This window comes from Protopterus annectens, chromosome 1.part2 (assembly GCF_019279795.1).
Source record: "Protopterus annectens isolate FY-2018-M chromosome 1.part2, PAN1.0, whole genome shotgun sequence".
NCBI classification, from domain to species: Eukaryota; Metazoa; Chordata; order Ceratodontiformes; family Protopteridae; genus Protopterus; species Protopterus annectens.
Genome location: NC_056727.1, coordinates 692,191,030 through 692,216,093, shown reverse-complemented (window position 1 = coordinate 692,216,093; position 25,064 = coordinate 692,191,030). Strand labels below are relative to the sequence as shown.

Here is a 25,064-nt window from a genome sequence, read left to right as displayed (position 1 = left end):
TGAAACTCAAAGGCATATCATTATTTACTGATTTTATTTCTTAGATCATCACAATTATTCGTCAGAAAAACACAAATTTTATGAGGAACAGACCAAAAATATGAGGCAAAAATCTGGACAGTTGAAAGGTATGTCTAGAGCTAGGAAAGAGGGAGTGCCCAAATACTGCAACAATGAAGAGAAGGACATTTACTGTTATGGCATGATTTTGCACAATTGCACTATGTCCTTCCATATCACTGTTCCAGTATTCTTTACATAAGGAAGATTACAAGAGTTAAGAGGAGGGCTTGGAGAAGGAAGGCACAGAACAGTCCTCTACAAACCCACGCAGAATAGCCCTGGCAAAACCCACCCTGGTCCTGGCAATAATATCCTATTTACAGGTTTAGTGAAAGTATAAACAGAGGATCAAATAGTAGGCTCAAGGATGGAATTGGTGTCCAAACCCTTGAAATAGGCAACAGATGAGGCAACTGCCCTAGTAGAATATGCCTAATGAATAGATATTTGCCATGAAAAGAATAATGAGACGAAATGGCCGTAGAAATCCAAGATGGGATGGACTGCTTGGAAACAGCCAAACTCAGAGCCTTGTTATGAAAAGAAACAAAAACTTGCTCAGACTTGCAAATTGCCTTTGTTTTATCCAAATGATATCTAGCTGTCTATGCAGATCCACAGTGTGAAGAACCTTCTCACTGGCAGACTGTGGAGAAGGAAAACAAAGGAAGTAAGGTGAACAGACCGATTAAGGGGTAACTCATCAACTACCTTGGGCAGAAAAGTATTAACTCGAAGAGAAACCCAGTCTCTGCAAAAAAAGCAAAAAAGGAATAGCCATGAGAGCCTGAAGTTCAGACACTCTCTTGGCTGAAAGTAATAGGCAACAACAGAAGAACAGTCTTCCAAGTACATGCAAGGAAGCTGGCCTTAGTCAGTTTTTCAAGTATAAAACTGAGGTCGCAAGAAGGTGGAATAGGTTTTCTGGGAGGCCTGATATGAATGACACCTTTAAGAAATTGCATGACTTCAAGCAGAGAGACCAAAGGAGGATTTAAGGGCAGACAAAAAGAAATTGCTGACAGGTGGGCTTTAATGGAAGAATATGCCGAATGTGGAGCACATCAAACAAATGAGAGAACCAGAGGAATCTCCATTTTTAATTTCTCCAAGGCTTTTGGGTTTCTAATACCATGACGGAAATGGACCCCATTCCTAAGTCAAAATATGATTAAAGTTCATGAAATTAGTATTGTTTCACTCTTTGATGTTAGCCAGAAGTGCTCCTCGCAACACCTGCAACGGTGCCCAGTAATGAGTCTTTCTGCAGTTCGTATGGAGTTACATGTCGGTAACATACAAGTACGATTTTAAATTCTTTTTTATGAGACCCATTGTCCCTATTGCTATTGTAACTGTCTGGGTATCCTTCCACACTGCCCTCGTTTCTGTCTGAAAATCCTGATATTTTATGACTTGATGTCTCTGTATGCGTAAAACACTGTAATTACTGGGTACAGCAATTTCAATGATCAATGCTACTTTTGCTTTTCATGGACTACTATATCGGTTCTCTCACACTTATTTTTGGAACTGCTGTTAATGGTGATCTCATGTAATATAAACTTCATCATTCTCAACAATGCTTTGTGGAAAATGTTTTCAGTGTTTTTCAGCTACTTCATTATAATGTTTGTACAATCCCCAATGCAACAGTCTTGCCACATTATTATGCCTTTCAGTACACAGTCATCCTGCCATTAATATATCACAACCAGCAACAAGATGTGCAACTGTTTCCATTTTGTAAAAGCTACATTTGTCTGTTTCTCCCACATGTTCAATGGACTTTGTAAACCAACATGCAAGAAGTCCACTATCTTAGGTCGCCAGTGTTAACCATACGTCTTTTGGTTTAAATTCACCTCAACTGAACTATTACTGCTTTCGATTCTGATCAACATGAGGTTGTTTCAAGAGTTTTCTATACCTGCAAAGTACAGTTGTGTACCTACCATAAATGTAGATGTTTGAGTGTATTCACTGTTGCAGTCATTACACTTGGGTTATCCTGCTGGCAGGCTACCCGTAGTCGGCCTGAATTCCAAAGTCCTGGTCCGGTGTCGGTTGCTGTCGCCTCTTCCCTGACGTCAGTGCGCCAGGGGTAAAAAAGATGCAGCTGACGCCATTTTCTTCAGTTTTTCTTGCCCCAGATGTCAGGTGCCCCCCGAAGGGTAGGCTAAGAAATTATGCCAATAAAAGAGCATGCACTAAAATAAAACAATCTTCATCTACAAGCAAATACACCACATAGGTTGTATAGTATAGAGAAGTACAGATAAGTCCCAGCAAAGAAAGGGGGATGGTGGGTGGGTAACCTGGACTGCAACAGTGAATACACTCGAACATCTACATTTATGGTAGGTACACAACTGTACTATGTTCGTGGTTCACTGTTGCAGTCATTACACTTGGGTTGAATCCCAAAGCTGAGGTTGGGTGGCTGGGCCTAAATAGAATTAGGAAAGGCTATGAGGCCCTGCAGGACTGCAGTGGCAAAGCCTGCTCTGAATTTAGAGTAAAGAGGTAAGTGGTAGTGCTTTGTAAAAGTGAGCACTGAAGTCCAAGTTGCAGCCTCCAAAATGTCCTTGGTTGGTACTCCTCTGAGGAAGGCTGCTAAAGTAGCTGCTGCTCTGGTTGAGTATGGCCTGATGCCCTTAGGCACTGATTTGCCATGTTGAGAATAGCAGAAAAGAATGCAGTGGGCTATCCATTTGGAAATAGTCTGCTTTGAGATCCTGCAGCAAATGCCACTAAGAGTTGCTCAGACTTTCCGAAAGCTTAAGTTTTGTCCAAGTAGAAGTGTAACTGTCTGTGTATGTCCAAAGAATGTAGTAGTTTCTCCCCCTTATTCTGTGGGTTTGGATAAAAGGTAGGCAAGTGAACTGTTTAAGAGCCACACTGGACACTACCTTAGGCATAAATGTTGGGTTTGTCCTCAGAGAAACCCTGTCCGGATGGAAAATTATGTGAGATTCAACCGCCATTAAAGCCTGCAACTCTGAGACTCTTCTTGCTGAAGTAATTGCTAAGAGCAGAACTGTTTTCCATGATAAGAATTTTATCTCAGCTGTATTGGCTGGCTCTAAAGGAGGCAGAGTGAGTTTTTCTAAGACAAAGTTGAGATCCCATACAGGTATTGGTGCCCTTCTTGGGGGTCTTATGTTTTTGGCCCCTCTGATGTACTGCCTTAGTAGTGGATGTGAAAAAATAGGTCGGTCCGTATTGTAATGAGCTGTAATGGCAGAGGCATGGATCTTAATCGATGAAAAGGATAGGCCTTTGTCCAGCATCTCAGTTAGGTATTGTAAAATCTGAGGAATATTTGGTACAAGCATGTCAATTCCTTGCACCTGGTTCAAAGCACAGAATCTCTCCACTTTTCTGCATATGATTTTCTGGTGCTGGGCCTCCTGGCCTCCAGAATAACATCCATAACTGATATGGAGAGAGGTGTGTTCTGAATGGTTACATTATCTGCCATGCAGCCAGATTTAGGGTTCTGAGTTGGCTGTGCAGTATTTGATTGCTTTGTTGGGTCAGTAAATGAGGAATTTGAGGTAATGTCCAGGCTGGGCCTTGAGACAAGCTCTTTAGGATTGGGTACCAGTGCTGGCGTGGCCAGTCTGGGGCAATCAGGATCATTTTTGGCTTCTCTTGTCTGACCTTTAAGAGTACCTTGGGGAGGAGAGGTAGTGGAGGAAAGGCATATACTCTAAGGTTTTTCCAGCTGAATGATAGAGCATTCACTTTCCATGCTAGCTTGTGATAAGTCCTTGTAGTTGTGAGGGGAGGCAAATAGATCTATGTCTGGGCATCCCCATTTCCTTGTTATCATGTTGAAGATTTGTGGATCTAGTTTCCACTCGTGAGGATCCATGAGGTTTCTGCTTAGTTAGTCTGCCAGAGTATTTGTCTTTCTTGGCAGGAATTGTGCTTGTAGATGTACTTGAAAGGTCAATGCTGTGTTCCACAAAATCATGGCTTGCCTGCAGAGGGGGTAGGAATGCGTGCCTCCCTGCTTGTTTATGTACCACATGACTGTAGTACTGTCCATCTTTATTAGCAGTTGTCCTGGATGAAGCAGATCCTCAAAAGCTGTCAGAGCATTCTGGACAGCCAGCATTTCTTTTAGATTGATATGAAGATGCATTTGGCTTGTGGGCCATGTGCCCTGAATACATTTTCCTGCCATGTGGGCCCCCCCAGGCATAATCTGATGCATCTGTTGTTATTGTCTGCCTGGCTGTGGGTAAAGTGAAAGGCTGTCCCTTGTTGTGGTGACAGGCCTGTGCCCACCATCGAAACTCCTGTTGCAGGCAGTGAATGAGGGTAATAAGTTTTTCCAGGCTGTGGCAATGTTGAGTCCAAACACTTTTTAGATACCATTATAGTTTCCTCATATGCAGTCTTGCATATGGAATTAACAGAATGCAGGATGCCATGAAGCCCAAACCTTCAGAATTTTTCTTGCAGATAACTGGGTTTTTGTTGGCAACATGTCAAAATAAGAAGTCAGTTGCCTTTGTCAGGCATGAGATAAGCCATCTAGGCAGTTGTATTTAAGCTTGCACCCAGGAATATTATCTCTTGAGAGGGTACTAGATTTGATTTCTTTTCGTTTACTGTGTACCCTAGGCAAATTAGCAATCCTTTTACAAACGCCAGATGCTTTAGTAGGATGTCCTTGTTCTCTGCTTGAATAAGGCAGTCATCCAAGTAGGGATATATTTGAATTCCTTTTTGTCTGCAAAAAGCAATTACTGGTGCCAGGCATTTTGTGAAGACCCTGGGCGCAGTAAATAAGCCAAAGGGCAGTGCAAAGAATTGGTAGTGCATTGAGCCAGCTATGAATCTGAGGTATCTTCTGCAAGATTGTCTGATTTGGACATGCAAGTATGCCTTTTTTAGGTCCAAGGTTACAAGCCAAGCCTTCTTGCCCATCATGGGCAGAAGCTGCTGCAGCGTCAACATTTTTAATTTTGGAACGTCCAGAAAAGTGTTTAGAATAGACAGGTCCAGTATTGGTCTCCAGGCTTTGTCCTTTCTGGGTACCAAGAAAAGTTGTGAGTAAAATCCTTGTCCCTGCTCCTGTAGTGGTACTTGCTGAATGGCCCTCATGTCCATGAGGGATGAAACTTGTTTTTGTGCCGCTGCCCATTGATTGTGTGGCAGGTCTGGCATGCCTTTTGCCTTTGGCAGGGTATGAAAGTGGAACCTGTAACCCTGAGACACTATATTCAAGACCCATTTGTCCTGGGTGATCATGCATCCAAAAGATAAGTGCTTGGTACTGGTAGAGGAAAGTCATCGGGACTGTTTCCTATAAGGTTGAGATTTGTCTTCTCCGCTTTTGGAGGTAGAAGCACCCCATTGTTTAGGCCTGCATGAGCCTTGGGCTGGGATCTGCCTCTAGGGTGCCTGTATCTGCCTCTTTGTGGCCTATCTGACACTGGAAAGGACCAATTTTTTGAAGGCCAGTTCCTGCTAAATCTGGGTGGCAGTACCTGTAAGAAAACCTTAATTGTCTGCATAGATTTCGCTTTATCCTCCATTTTCTTCAACACCTCTTCTGCCTTAACACCGAACAAAGTATCATGCTGTAATGGAGCATCTAATAATTTTGCTTTAATATGATCAGGCAGATTTTGTTCCTTTAACCAGGCATGCCTCCTAATCACAGAACCCGTTACAGAGGCCCTACAAGAGGCCTCCAAAGAATCAAAACCACATTGCAAAGTATGTTTTCCCACCTGTTCAGCTGCATGCAATAAATCCTGCATTTCCTTGTTTTCAGCACATTCAGAATTTGTCAACATTTTCTGTTTTAACAGTGACATTAAGTATTGCTGATATTTAAGCATATGAAACTGACAATTTAAAGCCCTTACAGCCAAGGTAGCAGAAGTGTAAACTTTTTTCCCCCATCTGTCCAGTGCTCTAGAATCCCTATCAGAGGGAACAGGGTTTTTTGCAGTGGAAGCCTTGACCCCTTTGGGACCCTGAGATATAGTTTCTGGGTCAGCAGCAGGGTTTTTATATAGAAATTTATGTGAATCTGGAACCCTGTAGTACCTGTCTGGCTTAACGGGTGCAGGGGGTACAGAGTCTGGAGACAGGCCGGACTCTGAAAAAGCATCATCTACAATGTCCAGAACAGGGGGAATAGCAAGGGGCCTGTGCTGAGGAAGTAAAAGAAAATCTCTGAGCCTTTTCTTGGATTCGGAATAATCCCAGCTCTCCCAATGAAAGTGCTCCCTCATAGTATGCAAGGTTTCCCCCAAAAGAGTAATCCTCAGGAGAAGAAGCTGAAGGAATAGATTCTTCAGCATCAGAATCCTCATAAGGGGGAAGAGAGTATTCCTGATCAGAGGAGGAATCAGAGGAAATGGAAATCTGATCTGATGATTCATATTTTATCTCTTGCCTAGGCCTCTTATCAGGAGGGGGATGGGAACCTCTGATCAAAGTAATAAGGTCTTCGGCCATTTTGAGCATCTGTTTTTTAGGCATGTATGTCTGTCCTGGAGAATGCTGTACTTGTTTCTTTGTCTTTAGAGCTGCTTTAGTCTTTGGCTTTGACGCTGAAGATGGCTTTACATATAACTGTGTAGGTCGGAAAACACCCTCAGAAGCCGATGCCTGCACAGCGGCTCCGGACCCATCAGAGGGAATAGTTTCCGAGGATCCAATACCTTGAGTTTCCAGAGGCCCAGTTGGCTCCATGTGGGAGTCGGAAGCGGCCTGTGGCTCTGAGGTAGCGGGTGTCAGGGGCTGCGAAAGTGCCTCACTGAGAACCAGCGAACTGACGACTAGCTTAGAGGAAGCCTCATCGTCAGTTTTGGACCTCGGATGCCTGTCCTTGTCTTTATCCTTGCGTTTTTTATAAACTCCAGTCGTCAGCTGTTCCACCGGCATTGTATAATTGAATCTGTGGCCAAAGTAATGAAAGGCAAAATCGTACCGACGCTTAATAGTGCGTTGGTTAAATCTAGCACAAAACCGACAACAAGCAACGTCGTGGTCAGGGCCTAGGCAAGGAATACAGTAAGAGTGAAAATCCTTATGAGGTATTTGCTTCCCACAAGAAATACAACTTTTTCTGACATCGGTCTGGAGCAAGAAAAAAGTTTCCCCAACGAGGTACTTGGCTTTAATGAAGACTTCGGATCTGAAATTCGAATTCGAAAATCTCAGGAGTCGGCCGACTGGCACTTGCGACTGCTTTTGCTTCGGACACCGTGCAGCAAGAAAGACTGAAGAAAATGGCGTCGGCTGCATCTTTTATACCCCTGGCGCACTGACGTCAGGGAAGAGGCGACAGCAACCGACGCCGGACCAAGACTTTGGAATTCAGGCCGACTGCGGGTAGCCTGCCAGCAGGATAACCCAAGTGTAATGACTGCAACAGTGAAATACGATGAACATCTATATTTATGCATTTTCCACATTTCTTGCCTTCTCATCTGATCATTCACCATATATTCTTTCTTTTGTTTTCGGCAAAATCAGATGAGGCCTGATTTTTAACTACTTTGCTTGACACTGATATGCTTCTGCTAAACTAACCGGGAAGTCATCTTAGACTTATTCTCCTAATGTTTAAAACTTTCACTCCATTTGGGTCTTCTGAAGTCAACAAATATATATGCAGTCCTACGACTGCAGATCAATACATATAATCAGTTTTGTAGAGGCCCATACCCGCTTCAGAACGAGAAATATATAATCTTGGTATACTTTGATTTTTATAAATCATTTGATAAGCATAAAGCATCCTTCTTGTTTTCCTGTCCAACTGATCTAACACCTTTTGGGGCCAATAAATCACAACAAAACTGTAAGTCAGAGGAGGAAGAGCAAATTGATTTACAGCTTGTACTTTGTTCCTAGATGTTAATATTGTTTTCAGTATTAATTTTACTCTCTTTAATTATTCCTTATCAAGTTTTATTTGCATTTTGTCCATGTTTTATTCTTGATGCTTCATCAATTCCAAAATATTTATACACTGCCTTTTGCTCAAGTTCTTTTATATCACATTCCTGTCCCAAGCTGATGTTTTCTTGGTGCTGTACCTTTCCTTTCTTTAGAGGTTCCTTTTGCACATTTATCAAGACCAAATGACATTCATATATCATCTGAAAAAGTTTTGACAACTTGCAATTCTGCTTTCAGTCCCTCATCTACAGTTTTAAATCATCCACAGAAAGATGGTGAGAAGTCCTTATACTTTGTTGTTTTCTGGGGGCCAAATTGTAGCCATGACCTAATCTGTTAAGTAGACAACTGAATGGGTTGAGGTCAACACAAAAGAGCAGCGGTGACAAAGAGTCACTTTGGAATATCCCCCTTTGAATTTTATCTATGGAATAATAATTTGTCCTTTATCCTGGCTTAACTGCAATGTGGTTTGCCACTGTTACATGGTCACTGCAATGTAATCAAATCAGTGTGGGCTGCTTCCTATACATTTTTAAGCATCTTTTATGCATGAATGTGGCATACTGTCAACTTTTTTTAATCTATCCATGTCATACTTAGATTCTTCCCTTTTTTTTTTTTTTTTTTACAGTTTTCAGTTGTGACCAACACCAAAGCTCCTTTGTTCCATATGACTTTCTTTTGTTACACTTTTGTTCTGTTGCCATGATTGAGTTTTCTTCTAAGTGACTACAACCTCTGTTGGCATCAATTCCAGTATATACTTTATATGTTGTTGGAAGGCAAGTTATTAGTCTACAGTTTTTAGGATAGCTTGCAGGTTCGCTCTAAACTAGGAGTATTGCTTTTCCTGTTGTTAACCAGACAGGTGTCTGTTCAGGGTGTGCATACAAATAGTTCTTACTCATGGCTAAATCTTCGTGTAAAGATGTTATTACTTTTAGCAAGACGTTATGTACTGCATTTGGACCTGGGGATTTCCAATTAGGAGCTTTTCTTAACTTTGTTTCAATCTCTCTGGCATTTACTTCAACTAATTTCATATCCTTTAAATTTGAACTTCTTTTTCTTTTTACTTCTTCTATCCAAATAGCATCTTTGTTATGTTCCACATGATCTTCACAGATATTTCTCCAAAATGTATCTATTCTCTTTTTTGGTGGTGTTTCAATTCCTTTTACCTTGTTCCCCAATTTTCTATAAAACCTTTTAGGGTCATCAATAAATTGCTTATAGGTTCATAGGTTCATACTAGGCTATCTGCCAGAGGGCATTTATAAGCCTAGCCCATAGTTTTGTGGCTTACGCCACCCCTTTAGTTTGGAGAAACTATGCCCATTATTTTGCTGTGCCTCTGTCGAGCAGTGACACTGAGGTAACCCCTGGGGTGTATCTGCGATCTCCCATCCATTGGTCAAGATTCCTCTTGAACAAGGCCAGCGAGGTGCTCTGCCTCACATAAACCGGGATTTTGTTCCACAGCATAGGGAGTCTTTGGGTGATGAATCTATCCCTCCAGCACGTCCTATTAATAACAGTGTCGAGGTTTAAGTCTCCCGCCCTTGTGGCTCTGAGGGATCTAGATTTTTTGAGATGAAGCATGTTCATCAAATCTGGGTTTGACATGGCCTTGTATGTCAGGCATAGGTCACCTCTGAGCAAGCGGTAAGCAACTGAATATAACTGGAGTTCTTTCAGTCGGGCAGCATAAGACAGATTTTTGAGACCCTTTATCCTTTTGGTGAGGAACTTTTGTGGCCTCTCCAGCTGCTGCAAGTGTCAGGTCAGATACATTCCAAATGGGGCATTGTACTCGATCATTGGTCTGATGAGTGATGAGTATAGGGAGACTATGACTTCCCTTGATCTAGATGTGAATCCCTTCATGATAAGGTGGGCAATGTAGAAGGTCTTCCTAACTACTTTAGCAATATGAGTGTCGAATGAAAGGCTACTGTCAACCTGGGTTCCCAGGTCCCTAATAACTTCTTCTGTGTTCAGGGGATTGCCACCTATATGGTAGCTAGGGGTAACCTTATTTTTCCCGAAGGGTATGACTATGCATTTCTTGGCATTTAACTTTAGGCCATGGCTCTGGCACCAGTTATCCGTTTCTGTGAGACCCTTCTGAAGGATATCTGTGTCGGATGTGTTTTACTTTTCCTTTATATTTATCTGCATATCTTCTACGTTTTTCTGCCTGTACCGATATTTTTAGTTTCTGATACTGTGCATTGCTTTCATCATGTCTATCCTTCTGAGCATTTTTGTTGATCTATTCCATCTTCTATATTCTTCTAACAGTTACACTTCTGGTCTTAATTGCTTTATATTTTTTCCATTCAATACTTCCATGATGGCATTTCATTTCTCCCTTTCCTTTCCCTTACTGCCCTGTATTTTCTGTGGTAAGACTTTATCTGTTATTAATTTAGCTGCACAGTACTATATCCTATTTACTTCTGTTATATTGCAAGAATCTCTATGAACAGTGCTAATTAATGTGTTCATTTGTTTTATCAATCTTCTAACTTTTTGTGTTTTACTGAGTTTCTGTAGTCTATTTCTTTAACTGATCTCAATGTGTGTGTCTATCTCTATTAAATTAAACAACTCTTCTCTTAGATCACTTTCTTCTAAACTGAGGGTACATTCTGTGTTCTACATTTCCTTCGGGCATTCTATAGAAAAGTCCTAAAGCATCCTCTTGTGCCACATTCTCTTTAGTTTCATCCTGTGTCATCATTTGCTCTTTCATATGGAAACTCACTGGCCTATCACTCCACAACATTGATCGTCAGTGTTGCCAGTTTCCTGTTCCTTCCCTTGCTGTGCAACTCCAACTGAACTTTTGTGTACGGGTTTCCTATGGAAGGCTCTAAAGTATCTTAATATGGCAAATAATCAGATGTTTCCCTCTCCACTGGTTTCTCCTTAATTTGGATGTCCATTGCTCTATCCCACTGTGGTACTTTCTGAGTTTGAATTTCTACAGTGAATCCTTCACTTCACAGGTAATCCACAATCTCAGTTTCTATTTCTTTAACTTCTCCATTACTAATCATTTTCCTCTCTCTGTCTCTTATTTTTTGTGCTGTAAAGTTTTCCATGTCCAGATTGCTTTGCCTGTACTTCTCTTCAAATATCTTTGGTGCTGCTCTTTTTGTACTGATTAGTTTTGCTTTCTCCTTTGTATAAAGTTTACACCATATTCTCTTTTTCTTGCCATGTCTATACTTCTTCAGATGTCTCCTAATCTTCATGTTTCTCCTTACTTTGGGGACTTGCTCATGCTGTGATGTAACCTGTGCTAGACTTTCTACACCAAATCCTTCACTTTGCAGGCATTCAATAACTTCTATTTTTTTTAACTTCTACTTTACTAATTTTCTTTTCTACAGTCCCTCTTTGTGATATTTTTTTATTGTGAAATTTGCCATATCTGGATGCCTTTGCCTGTATTTCTCTTTGAATACCTTTTGGGCTCCCTTTTTTGAATTGATTAATTTGGCTTTCTCCTTTGCATAAATATTGCACCATATCACATCTTTCTTTCTTTCCCATGTCCATATTTCCTTTTTATATTTTTAAAAATCTCTAGTTTTGTTGCTTATATTTTCACACTTCCTCAGATGCTTCTTTTTCCAAACAGATCAAAGTTTCTTGGTCTATATAGTGTTTTTCGCAAATCTGTTGCATTAGTGAACACAATTTTTTATTTGAAGCTTCTGACAGTTTTTCTTGTGGAAGTATTTTTCTTTCCTACAATTTCTTGCAATATTTCTGTATATCTTGTGCCTGGAAATTATGGGCTTTTTGCATAATAGTAACAATACACAATTTCTTTCTTAGCCTCAATAGTCCACTTTATCGTCTTTATGGCTCTTCTTGGCCTATCAGTTTTTGTGATTTTTGTGGACTGCTACTTCCTTCTACAACAGGGGGGAGCATCCTCCCCTCGAGCCTGGCCCCACTGTAGGAATGTTTCCCTATTTTGAGGATTCTACACTGTCATTTTTTCCAGTCCTGTCACCGGTGCACCTACCAGGACTGGGCACTTTTTATCCTGGGTCTTGTGCAACCAGCTATCTTTTTACATTTTTGGCCAACTTCTGTCCATGATACACTCTATGTAAAATGCAGTCTACATATCAGTGTCATCTTGGTGAGATTCTGTGAAAAACAGGGATCACCTAGTGACAGTACTCACCAAGACTTGATGAAGAATTCAATTTCAGCAATGCTACTCTTATTTGCTTGCTGACTTCTCTCTTCATTTGGACCTCTATGGACCACCACAGAGAGGAGATCCTGATGGTGAGAGGCATGAGATAGAAAACCTTTTCCATTTGCACAGCTTTTCTAGCCTCTAGCAGAAGTAGAAGCACATCCTCAGAAAAGAGGTATCTAAAAGATTCAAAACCCTATCACACACAATGTCATTTTAAGAGTGGACAGGTGAGGATGGATAAGAGATCCCTTGACTTGTGTGCGTACATCCAATCAGTAAGGTAACTTGTAATGACTGCCCCTGGTTAAATGATAAAGGAGGAGGAAACAATGCTGTTTAGGCCAAAAGGGAGTTACCAGCAAGAATCTGGGAAGTCCTGTCTGATCTTGTGCAAATCTCATAACAGAGGAAGGAGAAAAGGCAATACAGACACATACCCTTCCAAGGAAAAGGCAGGGACATCCACTTTCCAAGTCATAGGACTGAAAACTCAAACACAATAGAGGAAGACAGCTGTTCAGAAGGAATGCAAAATGATCTAGCCATGGAATACCACATGTATGGATTATGTCCAGAAACACATCGCTGTGAAGCATCCATTTGTGAACCTGTGTTCTGGACCTGCTGAATGATTCTGCCACTAGATTGTGCTCTAAACGAATGTAAACTGCCTAAAGAATCCCTTGACACTTGACAGCAAGATCCCATGCATGAGAAGCTAAACTGCAAAGGAAATATGACCTTGTACCCCCCCCCCCCTTGCTGATGTACCAAATCACAGTGGTACTGTCTGTGAAGGGTATGAGAGGGTTGGTTGGGAAAGAAAAGCTTGCAGAGCCAGAAGCAGTGCTTTTGTCTCTTTTATACTGATATGATCTGACATCTGATGAGGAGACTAGAGACCCAGCAATCTTTAGAGAGCTATAAGAAGCCCCCAACCCTAAGTCTGAGGTTTCTGAGAAGAAATTGAAGCCTGAAATTGAGGTGTCAGATTGAGAGAGAGTAGGTGAATCCACCACTAAAGCTCAAGATTGAGACAAGGAAGTAGAAGAACAGGAAACTCCAGAGGGTGGCAATGTTGAAGCCACACAGATTTGGGGTACCACTGTAGCTTCCACATATGGAGCCTGGTAAGAGGAAACATGGGAATAGTGGAGGATATACATTCCAGAACCCTGAGAAATTCCCTGGCAGTTAGAGAGGACAAATGGAGGAGAGAATGGAAAAAATTGTCAGAGACAAAACCTTGGGAGCAGAAAGAGAAGCCAACATGGGAGAAGTCTAAACCCTGCACCCCAGAAAAATATGATTCTGGGAAGGTTGTGGAACCAATTTCTTGAGATTTATGATGTACCCTAGACACTGTAAATGACAAGTGGTAAATTGGCAATCCTGCAATACACTGCTTGGAGAAGGAGCCTGAATGAGCAGGTCATCCAGATAGGGGGAAATACGTATCCCTCAAAACCTGCAAAAAGCAATGACAAGAGCGAGGCATTTGGTGGATACCCTTGGAGCAGTATAAAGGCCAAAGGGTAAAGCAGAGAACTGAGAGGAAGAAAAGTACAGTTGTACACCTACCAGGCTGACTGCGGGTAGCCTGCCAGCAGGATAACCCAAGTGTAATGGCTGCAACAGTGAAACACGATGAACATCAGAGAAACATAAAAACTTCCTGAACAGAGGGTGAATTGGGATGTGAAGGTATGCATCCTTGAAGTCTAGAGATAACAAGAAGGCCTGGCCAATTAAAAGTGGAGGAAACAAGGCTGAAGAGACAGCAACCAGAAAAAAAGGGTCCTTGAGGAAGGTGTTGAGCAGAAAAAGATCCAGAATTGGTCTCCTTCTGAGGAACTAAACACAGTCTGGAGTAAAACCCCTTTCCCACTTGGGTGGGTGGAATAGGCTGAATGGTACCCTGAGCCAAAAGGGAATGCAAAGTCTCTGAGAAATGAGAACACTGTTCCAGACGAAGTCGTGGAATGCCTGAAATACCTTGACAAATAACAGACAGCACCCAAACGTCTGAGGTGATCTGATTCCGATTTGGAATGGACAGAAAAAGGTTGGGACACAAATGGACTGGGAAAAGGAAGCTAAAGGGAAACAGGCTTATCCTGAAAAGAAGGCTTCTGAGATGAAGGAATCTGAGTGGATTTAACAAGAGGAATACGCCTAGATCCCGTCTTATCTTTGGGAGGAGGACAAGTCTGCCCACAGATAAAGGCAGATTAAGAAGACTAATTCCCTTGAAATTTGAGGAGAAGAGAAAAGTACAGTTGTGTACACTTACTATAAATGTAGATGTTTGAGTGTATTCACTGTTGGAGTCATCAAATTTGGGTTATCCCTGCCAGGGTAGCCCTCAGTCGCCCCGAATACCAGAGGCGTAGTATTTCTGCATTGGTTGCTGTCGCTTCAGGACTGATGTCGGGTTGTCAGTAGTATAAAGTAAGGCAGCCGATGCCATTACATCAGTTTATCTTGCGCTGTCAGGAGCCCCCAAGTGGGAGCTAGAAAATGGTGGAAGAACCCCACCAGTAGAAAGTAAATACCAAAAAGTTCCTTGCAAGGAGGTGGGGGGGAGAGAGAGAGAGAGAAAAGGGGCATGGAGGGAAAGAAACCAGGACTGCAACAGTTAATACACTCGAACATCTACATTTATGGTAAATGTACACAACTGTACTATGTTCTTCAAGTTTCACTGTTGCAGTCATCACATTTGCGTTGATTCCCAAAGCTGAAGAAAAGGGTGGAGGCAGTCAAGAAGACAGGGGACTGGCTAGGATGCCCTGCAAGACTGCAGTGGCAAAGCCTGCCCTGGATTTGGAGAAGATAGGCAGGTGGTAATGCTTGGTGAAGGTATGAACAGATGTCCATCTTGCAGCTGCCAGGATGTCCCTGGTGGGGACTCCTCTGAGGAAAGATGCAGAGGTGGAGGTTGCTCTGGTAGAGTGTGTCCTGAACCCCTTAGGGGGGAGCTTTCTCATGTGGCTTGTAGCAGAAATTAATGCAGTGTGCTATCCATTTGGAAATGGTTTGTTTGGATATGGCTTTGCCCTGTGCTCCTGCAGCAAAGCTGACTAATAACAATTGATCAGTCTTTCTAAATGATTTAGTCCTGTCTAGATAGAATCTGAGCTGTCTGTGCACATTCTAGAGAGTGCAGTATCCTTTCCCCCTTGTTTTGTGGGTTAGGGAAAAAGGAGGGCAAATGAATGGATTGGTTGAGAACCACACCGGACACCACTTTTGGCATGAGGGGGGACCCTGTCAGCATGGAAAATGACGAAGGGCTCTACAGCCATTAGTGCTCGTAGCTCGGATACTTTTCTTGCTGAAGTGATGGTCAGAGTCTTCCATGACAGAAACTTTAACTCTGCTGAAGCTGCTGGTTCAAAGGAGGTCAGGGTGAGTTTTTCCAAGACAAAGTTTAGGTCCCAAGCTGGGGTAGGTGCTCTTCTGAGTGGCCTCAGGTTGCCAGCCCCTCTTAGGAACTGTTTGAGGATAGGGTGTGAGAAAAGAGGTTGCACAGTGCTGAAATGAGCAGGAAAGACCACTGTGTAGAAGGTCAGCTAGGTAATCCAGGATGAGAGGTAGGGAGAGCTGTGCCGTATCAGCTCCCTTAGCCTGGATCCAGGTGCAGAACCTTTTCCATTTGTCAGCATAAGACATTCTAGTGCAAGGGCATCTGGCCTCACGTATAACATCTAGAACCTGATTACTGAGATTGGCAGTTTGTACAGTGGTCAGGGAATAAGCCATGGTGCCAAATTGAGGGTCTGCAAATGGGGATACATTAATTCTCCTTACCTCTGTCAGAAGTGTTGGGATCTGAGGGAGATGCCATGGTGGCAGAGGTGACAGGCTGTGCAGCAGTGGGTATCAGTGCTGGCATGGCCAGTCTGGGGCAATCAGGATTGTCCTTGGTTTTCCCTCCCTTATTTTGAGCAGTACCCTGGTAATGAGAGGTAGTGGGGGAAATACATAGATCGACAGGTTGACCTAGTGGAAGGTTAGAGCATCCACTTTCCAGGCCCTGCACTGAAGCTCCCTGGTGCAGAACTTGCTGAGCTGATGGGTGGAGTGGGAAGCAAGAGGTCGTTTCTGAGTTATAAGGGTGAAAGTTCTTTGTTCTAGCTGCCACTCATGTGGGTCCAGAAAATTTCTGCTTAAGTTATCTGCCAGAGAGTTTAGAGAGCCTGGCAGAAATTGTGCTAACAGGTGTAGTTGCAGGGCTGAGGCTGTGTGCCAAAGGGTCATGGCGAGCATGCACAGAGGGTAGGAGTGAGTCCCTCCCTGCTTGTTGATGTACCACATCACAGTGGTGTCTGTTTTGATCAGTAGAGCCCCTGGGGACAGAAGGGTTCTGAAAGCTGTCAATGCATGTTGGACAGCTAATATCTCTTTTTGGTTGACATGCAGATGTATTTGATGTGGGCTCCATTGGCCCTATTTGCACCTGCCATCCAGGTGTACACCCCAGGCATATTCTGATGCACCTGATATACCACATCACAGTGGTGTTGTTGTCTGTTTTGATCAGTAGAGCCCCTGGAGACAGAAGGGTTCTGAAAGCTGTCAATGCATGTTGGACAGCTAATATCTCTTTTTCGTTGACATGCAGGTGTATTTGATGTGGGCTCCAATGGCCGTATATGCACCTGCCATCCAGGTGTGCACCCCAGGCACATTCTGCTGCATCTGTGGTGAGGGTCTGGGCAGCGTGGGGTTGTGAGAAGGGCAGTCCCTTGTGGTAGCATGCTGCTGCCCACCAAAGAAAATCTTTCCTTAGACAAGGTATCATTGGCATAAGAGTTTCCAGGTCTTGAGAGTGTTGACACCAAAGGCTTTTTAGGTACCACTGAAGTTTCCTCATATGCAGTCTTGGATATGGAATGAGTAGAATGCAAGTAGCCATGAACCCCAGAGGTTGCAGGATTTTCCTTGCGGATAACTGGGGTCTGGTGGCTAGTTGAGAGAAATAGGCTGTCAGGTAAGTTTGCTTTTCCGGTGTAAGGAATGCCATCTGGGATGCTGTGTCCAGCCTTGCTCCCAGGAATATAATTTTTTGGGTGGGTACTAGTTTGGATTTCTTTTCATTGATAAGTGTACCCTTTACAAAGGCCAGGTGCTTGAGCAGCTTTTCCTGTCTGCCTGAATTATGCAGTCGTCTAAGTATGGGTATATCTGAATATTTCTTTGCCTGCAAAAACAAATGACGAGGAGCCAGACATTTTGTGAAAACTCTGGGAACAGCAGATAAGCCAAAGGGAAGCACAGAGAACTGAAAGTGCAGTGATCTTGCCCTGAAACATAGATATTTCCTGCATGATTCCCTGACTGGGATGTGCAGGTAGGCCTCTTTTAGGTCTAGGGGGGCTAGCCAAGCATCCTTGGACAGCATAGGTAGTAGTTGCTGGAGGGTGAGCATTTTGAATTTTGGTATCACCAGGAAGGTGTTTAGAATGTATAGATCGAGGATGGGGTGCCAGGTGCCCTCTTTTCTGGGTACCAGGAAGAGCCTGGAGTAGAAACCTTGGCTTATCTGTTCTGCAGGAATGTGCTCTATTGCCCTCAGAGAGCAAGGAAAGGACTTGATTTTTGGCCTCTGCCCACTGGTTTGGGGGAAGATCTGGGAACTCTTTTGGGGTTGGTAGTGTGTGGATCCGCGGTGGTGCAGCGGTAGTGTTGTTGCCTCACAGCAAGAGGTTCTCCTGTTTGATTCTCGGCTGGAGAGCGGGGAGTGCCTTCTGTGTGGAGTCTGCATGTCCTCCCCGCAGTTGGGTGGGCATTCAAATGACATGCATAAATGGGCATGCCTTTGTTGAAGGTTGAACATCGAGCTGGCACCTTGGCATTCGTCAAAAAATCTACTGCCAATCATTAGCGGACTGGAGTTCTGCTGTGGCGACCCCTAACCGGGAAAAGCCAAAAGACAACAACAACAAGTGTGTGGAAAGAAAATTTGTATCACTGGGACACTACGTTGAGGACTCAGTGGTCAGTGGTAATGGTGGCCCAGGTGCTTGTGTGGAAAGAGAGCTTTCCTCCCAGGGGCAAGTGCAGGTGGGCAGAGGGAGGGGGTGGAAGTGTAGAGTCATTGTGAGTTCTTACCATGAGGGGATGGGCATTGCACTCCTTGGTTTAGAAGCGTAGGAACTCCATTGCTTTGATCTCTGCATTCCCTGTGGCCATTGTCTGGGGGGTCTGCTTCCCCGGGGTCTGGGCTGAACTGACCTGGAGGGGGCAAGAAAGGACCAGTGCTTTGAGGGGCAATGCCTACTGAACCTGGGTGGCTGGACCTGCAGAAAATCCTTAACTGTCTGCATAGATTTAGCTTTTTCTTCCATCTTTTTTAAGACCTCCTTTGCCTTGGTGCCAAATAAGTTGTCTTTGTGCAAAGGTGCATCCAATAGTTTAGATCTGACATGGTCTGACAAGGGCTCTTCCTTAAGCCAAGCATGCCTTCTAAGGACAGAACCGGTGACTGTTGCCCTGCAAGATGCTTCCAGGGCATCAAACCCACAGTGTAAGGTGTGCTTAGTTACTTGATCTGCAGAATGCATTAACTCTTGTAACTCTTTCTGCACAAGCAGCAAAAGATGATATTTTTTGTTTGAGGAGTCCCATAGTATGCTGTTGAAATTTTGGCATATGGAACTGACAATTTAGTGCTCTAATAGCAAGAGTAGCAGGTGTGTATACTTTTTTACCCCATCTGTCTAATGCTTGTGAATACCTATCTGAGGGTGTGGGATTCTTAGCAGAAGTTGCTTTAATTCCTTTAGGCCCTTGGGAGATAACCTCAGGGTCAGCAGTACGATTTTTGCAAAGAAATTTCTGAGAGTCAGGGACTCTAATACCTGTCAGGGTTCCCTGGGAGCAGGAGGGAGGGTGTCAGGAGTCAAACTAGATTCCATGAAAACATCATCTACAACATCCAGGACAGGAGGAATGGTCAAGGTACTGAGCTGTGGAATATCTAAGAATTCCCTGAGTTTCTTTTTTAGACTGAGGGTAGTCCTGACATTCCCACTGGAAATGCTCCCTTAAAGTATGAAGGGTTTCCCCCCAAGGGAAAAATCCTCAGGTGGAGAGGCTGAAGGAATGGATTCCTCTGCATCAGAATCCTCATAAGCAGAGAGGGGGTGCATGTCTTCATATTCAGAGGCATCAGAGTCATTGGACTCCTGTTCAGATAAAACTACTAGGGACAAATCTCTTTTTCTTTTGGAAGGGGTAGCTTATAAGGTCTTCTGCCATTTCAAGCATTTGAGACTGAGGCAAGGAAGCAGATGTCTGAGATGGAGTTGCCGGTTTTTTGGGAGTGGTTCATACCCTGGGCCTTAGAAACTCGGTAGCTTTCGAAAGAACAGTAGACACGAAAGAAGTCGTCGGTTTGTGTTGAGAATTGGTAGTGCAAAGTGCTTCCTCAAAAGCCAGTGACTGCTCAGCGGCTCCAGACCCATCCAAGGTACAGACAACCACAGGATCCTTAGTCGATGAAGAGTTTGGTGGCATACCGAAATCTGAAAGGGTCTCAGTAGTGGCCTGCGAATCCACAGAAGTGGGCATAAGGGGCTGAAAAAGGGCCTCACTGAGGAACGGAGAACTAACGACTAGCTTAATGGAAGCATCGTCAGTAGTTTTGGACCTGTGCGGTCTGTCTCTGTCTTTATCCTTACGTTTTTTCTGAAGATCTGCTGTCGGATGGCTTACCTAAGCCATATCAGAAATCAAGGACTGAGAGTGAAAATATCTAGCTACAATAAAGGCCCAACGACGTACAGTTCTAGTGTTGAACAAAGCACAAAAGCGACAGCGGGGGATGTTGTGGGTCTGGGCCTAAGCAAGTGATGCAGTAAGAATGAAAGTCTCGGTGTGGTATTTGCTTTCCACAGGTGAGACAATTGTTAACTTTTTCTAACATCGGTTAGAGCAAGAAAAAAGGATCGCCAACGGAGTACTTGACTTTAGAAAACTTCAACTTCAATTCGGAAAATGAAAACTCAGGTAGCGGCCAACTGCCACTTGTGCAAACTGCTTCTGCTTCGGGCTCCTCGGCAAAAAAAGAATGATGTAATGGCATCAGCTGCCTTACTTTATACTACTGATGACCTGACGTCAGTCCTGAAGCAACAGCAACCGAGGCAGAAATACAACGCCTCTGGTATTTGGGCCGACTGAGGCCTACCCTGGCAGGGATAACCCAAATGTGATGACTGCAACAGTGAAACACGAAGATCACCACCAATACTTTTGAGTTTCTGCAAGGCCTTACCATTATCCTGGAGGGACTTAAACAGGTCACCAATGGCTGTCTCAAAAACATTTCTGTTTGGCATCTAAAAGCTTGGTTTTAACAACACCAGGCAGAGCCTGAAAACATAACTAAGAATAACATTGCATCACAAAACCAAAAGCAGCAGCCCTGGAAAAGGAATCAGCTGCATCATAGTTGCATTTTATAGCATAACAGGCAACCTGGGAAGTGGACCCAAGCAGGGAAACAGCTGAAAAATCTTCCCATCTGAATCAGGAAGGTCAGATACCACCTTAGCTAACTGGGAAAGAAGAGTCAAAACATACCTGGTCATGTGACTTTGTCTTTTACAGCTATAAATTACCAAAGTGGCATCAGTATATACTTTTTTAACCCAACCTTTCCATAGCTTGACTGTTCTTATCTGAAGGAAGAAACTTAGTAGATTATAAAAGCTTAAAAGGTTTATCAGAGGAAACTGAAACCACTGAAAGATCAGCAGAAGGGCACTTATACAAAAAATGTGCAATCCTCAGACACCTTGTAGGACCTGATTAGGTTTCTTAGGAGCTGTAGGCTGACATTCAGGAACTACAGAGGCAGCAGAAAAGGTGTCCAAAAAGGATGCTAAAACAGCAGGAACAGCAGATAGCTTAGGAGACTCCATTTGTAAAACCACATAATACCTCCTTTGAATGTCAGATAAGTGGAAGCAATCCCACTTAAAGTACTCCATCATACAAACAATAGTATCCCCAAAGGATAACTCTTCCAGTTGGACTCTGTGCTCAAAGAATCCTCTTCTTCAGAGCCATAGTCTAGAGGGGCAGAATTTGAGAGAAGTAAGCAAGGGATTCCTTCCCTGAATCCATGCCTTCATCTGAGGAATCCAATTCCTCTAGGCCTTTTAAAAGGAGTGGAAGACCAGGGAGGAGCAGGGACTGACACCACTTGAGGAGGCTACAAGGCCATCAAAGCACTGAATAGACCCTGAGTAAAATCCTGCCACTCAGTTTGGGGATATTTAGCAACAGTGGTAATATGTTTAGTTTTACTGGATGGTGCAGTGGTGCAGCATTTTGCACTGTCACCTCACAGCAAGAGGTTCTCTGATTTGATTCTCAGCTGGGGTGTGTTCTGTGTTGAGTCTGCATGTCCTCCCTGCATTGGAGTGGGTTTCCTCCGGGTGCTCACGTTACCTCCCACGTTACAAAGACATACGTCTGGAGTGCTTCTCCACAAGCCTCTGCTGAAAATTGGCTTGTTCCATGTCAGATTTTCTCGGTAAACAAATGTTAAATAAATAAACAGTTTTCTGAATTTTCTTGAGCGGGATGTCTGCTATAAGGAATCTTGGTGATTCAAACTCTTGGCAGGATTCATTAATCGTAGTATTAATCTTTCCTTCACAAAAATCTGAGCTATACCCTTCAGTCCTAAGGAAATAATCAGCCAAGTTTCCCACTCAATGTCCAGAACAGACTCTAAAAAAGCCTCCAAGGATGTGCAAGAATTCAGTTCCATGCCAGCCTCTGACAGTGTCACAGCAGAGGCAAGCAACGGACAGTCTTCAGGGTTTTTACTAGCATCTAGAGAGATATCTGGCGGAGGCTGGACAGCAACCATTTCAGGCCTTGTCTATTTTGCCTTCTTTTTAGCAGATGACTGACCATCGAGCATGAAAGGGATTCTGCCATAGCACCCTGAGCCAATAGTTTAATACAGACTATAATTGACTACACCGGATTTTAGAGACAAACACTTGATAGACAGAACACGGAGTCTGGTTGTGAGAAATGCCTAAGTAAAAAAACACTGGTCATGATGGTCTTTATGGGGAATCTCCCTCCCTCATAGACATTTTCCCTTCTTGGAGGACGAACACTGTAGGAATGAAAAAGTAGAGAAGAAACCCCAATGGGGCACTTACCTGAAGACGGCTTGGTAACCAGCACATGAAAAGGGCATTCGGACTGGTGGCAAAGTATTTCTGGGTGTTTGCATCCATACGTCATCTTATTGCCCTATATGGGAAGCATGTGTGTGATGTACAGTGCCTACCACCTAAATGCTTTGGCATACTGGCCAGATGTTGAGCTATCGTTAGCAGGAGATCCCCTATGTAAAGAATACTATAACAGTGATATGGAAGGACATCAATTCTGTTACTAGGCTGTCCAAAGTCTCAAAGATGTCCCTGAATACCAGAAGGTTGAGCTTTCATTCTTGATTTCTTTAGCCTATTTGCAATCACATTTTCTATCTGGATGCAGACAGACTGCAGATGTAAACGCATCTAGATAAATGCCTACCATATTAGCACTATGAATCTGCAAAGACAGTAGAAGTGGGAACTCCCTTAGTTGCTGATGTAACAATAATTATACTGTTGTTTCTAACTACCCTCTTGCTGCTGTGGTTGAACTTAATTTGAAGGGCTATGAAGGGGTATTAAGAAAGCCATCATCCTTCACATTTTTGCTTGTTCAACATGTCTAGAGTCCAGGAGCCAATGACTTTAATGTGAATCAGATGATCACCTCTTGTCAGGTATCCACTGTCAAGACTTTAACATGGAGAGGGAGAGCACAAAACTTGTGGTAATCTACCAGGGCCAATGACTAAAAGAATTCTATTTTTTTTTTTTTTTTTTTTTACATAGAAGGAAGGCAAAAAAAGCAGTGTGAAGGTGAATATACAATGTAAAGTGAATATCTGTATTTCCACCAGGTACTCATCAAATACTACTGAATTTTTTCTCATATGCACCATTAAGAGTGGATGCATACATGTAGCCAAACTGACCAGAATATCTCTCCTCTGCAAATCTTTCCATGCACCAGTTAAAGGAAAAATAAGTTTCAGAATTAAGCTTTTCTCTCTTGGGAGAAAAAAAAGCCTCTTGTTTAAGCCAGTGATTTTAGGAAAATCTGTGTCTCTGGCTCAAAGGTACTGCTGAGAACGGTTTAAGCGTAGCCTAAGTTGGATAGGGTAAACATTATAATTGACACCACTCTGTATATCTCCAGTCATGAGGATGCTTGAATGGGGCAGTCATACAGGTGAAGATAAATACGGACTCCTATTATCCTCAAACTAGAAAAGAATGGGAGTAAGTGTTTTGTGAAAACTGTATGAGAAGTTTATAATATGAAGACGCAATAAGTAAATATTTGACAGTAAAACCCTTCTTTACCCAATCTCTTGGGAGTCTCTCTACCACTCCACTATTTAACAGCTGTCATGATATCTATGGTGTGAGGTCCATTTGGTTATCTATGGACTGGGGGTGGTGTACCTCCATGATGGGAGACTGGATGCAAATTCTAATAAGCTCTCTGGAAGGCCATAATCTACACTTCTGTAAAATTCCTATATTAAATTGCAAAGTAGTTGTTAGTGGTGAGGGCTAGAAAAGCCTAAGAAACTGTAATAGGGCTTATGGTCTGAGAAAGAGGAATTTTTCCTGACTCTCTACACTTGCTGTCAACAAGAATAGTGGGTATATACTTCCTCATGAGTAATTCCGAAGGAGTTGACATCACCCTAAGACCATGGATGTCTTTTGCAAGTACCTGGGATCCAAGAACTGGCCTACATGTCAATATGGACTTCTGTGAGGCCAATGCATTGATAACAGTGCCTAAATATAGGTATTTACTCTCCGCGTCTGATGTGGTCAAGGTAGCAGATGACTTGCCTCTTAATTTTCTTCCTTAAGGTAGTGCAGTGCTCACAGGAAGAGATGTCCTAGTCTTTTCCTTGGCAAAACAAGAACTGAGAATGGAAGTTCCTGGGTGCCGCCTACCTCAGACACACACACACTTATAAAACATTTTTTCCAGGGAAGCTATGGACTTCAGAGAGGTAATCAATTTCAATCAGACTAATCTCAGTCAAATCCATTATTAAATAGTCAAAATATTTTTTTTCAATAGAATACAGAATAAAGACCTCAAACTGGGTACTTATTTGTTGCTCTGGAAGTCATATGGAAACCAACAAATGTGGACTACCCAAACATGACACACTGCGAGAGGAAATGAAGTTATTGCACAAGTTTACCTTCCTTTACACTGAACACTGGCCTGATGTTGGTTAGGCAGCAGATAAACTTCCAGGGACATCCAAAGAATGCTCTAGTAAATCACTGAGGACATTACTTTGGAGAAACTGGAAATTTCGGCTGGATTCCTCAATGGTCCCACTGGGCTGCAAGCCCAATAACTAGTACTTATGAACTAAAATAGTTATGGTGTAAAGGAAGGAAATTAATGATAAACAGTGGCATAATCACGAGACATGTTCTTTGGATGTGATTCTTAGTTTCATTGATGCTGACACTTTATTGTTTAGCTGCAAATAAATTGGACAGCATACATCCAGGAGTTTAATGCTAATACTTTAAGCATAAATATTTTGTTTTACTTTAGCTTTTTTTTTTACAGGCACACAGGTGTGAAATACACTGCAAATGGGCTACAATAGTTTGTCTAGCACTTAGTACAGATGAGTAAAGCTATGAGCAGTTAAGGTGCTGCTTTCTGTAGTACACAGTGA

General features: G+C 42.9%; 1 protein-coding gene across 8 annotated transcripts in view; it reads right to left on the bottom strand.

The window, feature by feature from the left end:
- BIRC6 (baculoviral IAP repeat containing 6) overlaps positions 1-25,064 on the bottom strand; it is a 4,524,268-nt gene that overhangs the window by 1,534,596 nt on the left and 2,964,608 nt on the right. The window lies entirely within an intron of this gene.